The sequence below is a fragment of the Tarenaya hassleriana genome, unplaced genomic scaffold (genome assembly GCF_000463585.1).
Source record: "Tarenaya hassleriana unplaced genomic scaffold, ASM46358v1 Cleome224, whole genome shotgun sequence".
Taxonomy (NCBI): Eukaryota; Viridiplantae; Streptophyta; class Magnoliopsida; order Brassicales; family Cleomaceae; genus Tarenaya; species Tarenaya hassleriana.
This window is the reverse complement of record NW_010965576.1, coordinates 168,268-169,805: the sequence shown is the minus strand read 5'-3', so window position 1 is coordinate 169,805 and position 1,538 is coordinate 168,268.

The window sequence follows — 1,538 nt, the reverse complement described above, 5'->3', positions numbered from 1 at the left end:
ACGATATCCTGCTCCACCGATTTCAGCATCCCATGCAGTTCCGCTAAGCTCTTAGTCATCCCGTGCATATGGTACTGCAAAACATGGTCTTGAGCTGATTGATCATATCAAACATGCTCTTCCCCTCAAACTGCCTCTGCAGATTCGGGGCCATGCTTCCCAACATGAGACAGGAGATCTCATTGTCGTCAGTCTGATGCTTCAACCAAGCATCCTTGACGGCTCTCGTGGCATTGGCTGCAGGCTCTGGTGGTAGAGCCCCTTCCAGGACGTAAGACTTCTTATCGTGCCTTGAGAACAATTCTTAAGTTTCGATACCAGTCTAAGAAGTTCGTCCCTGCCAGCTTATCCTTCTCAAGGATAGATCGCATTGTCAAACTCGGTACGCTACCGATTGACGCCATGTCCTACAAAAAAGACAAACAGAAAGTACAAAACAAATGCAGATTCTATTAATGATCAACTACCAGCTAGTCCATCATCAATCAATATCTACATATCTATGATCTACTACCAGCTAGTCCATCATCAAACAATGACAACATAGATGCAAAGATGAGCTATATTCCCATAAAGAAAACTAACCCTACAATAATTTTTCATATGGGACTAAGATGCGTATTTCACACAAGAATAAATTGTTACACCTATCCTTATGCTATTTAGGTAGACATCTAATGTCAATCATATCCAATATGACTCTTAGATCCTTTATGAGACTATGATATCGAATATCATTGCATACTTGTCTCATCTGTACCATTAAGTCTCGAGTCACACTCGACAACTTAACCTAAGATTAACCATATTCAAGCTGTGGGAACCACGATTTCCCACCCTGCCTCACAAAGATAATCCGACACGCTCAGCTTTGGCATGACCCGTGTTACGGACGATCGATGCCTTGACAAGCGCTCTAGTAATGGGAGGTACACACTTAGCATTACATAAACAAGGGATTTTCGAAACCGTACCTAGACCAAGCATCTACTTTCAAGCTATGAGAACCACCATTTCTCCATCTTGCCTCACCAAGATAATACGGCACACCCAGCTTTGGCATGGCCCATGACACGTACGATCGAGGCCTTGACAAGTGCTTTACTTATAGAGCTCCTAGATCTAACCGATTTCTGTGCAACGATTGTACATATCAATGTGCAACGATTAACATAATCCGAATAGACAATCCATTCGACTATGTATTCCAATCCCGGAGCTCCCACTCAATCAAGCATATCCTATATCTTGATTAAGTTACATGCATTCATTCATATGGACCATCAATAAGAACGAATAATGTCTAATTGAGTTACAGTTGATCAGAATAAGCAATGATTGCGTAATCGGACCTCGAAAACGAAAAATTTCGGAGTCTGGACCTCGGACCGTCCGTTCTGGATGCAGAACGGACGTTCCAGGCTTGCAGAACGATCGTTCCAGGCTTGCAGAACGATCGAATTGAACCAGCCGGAACGGACGGTCCGCATAGACGGAACGGACGGTCCCGAGCGGACCATCCGGTCTGATCTGTGCCG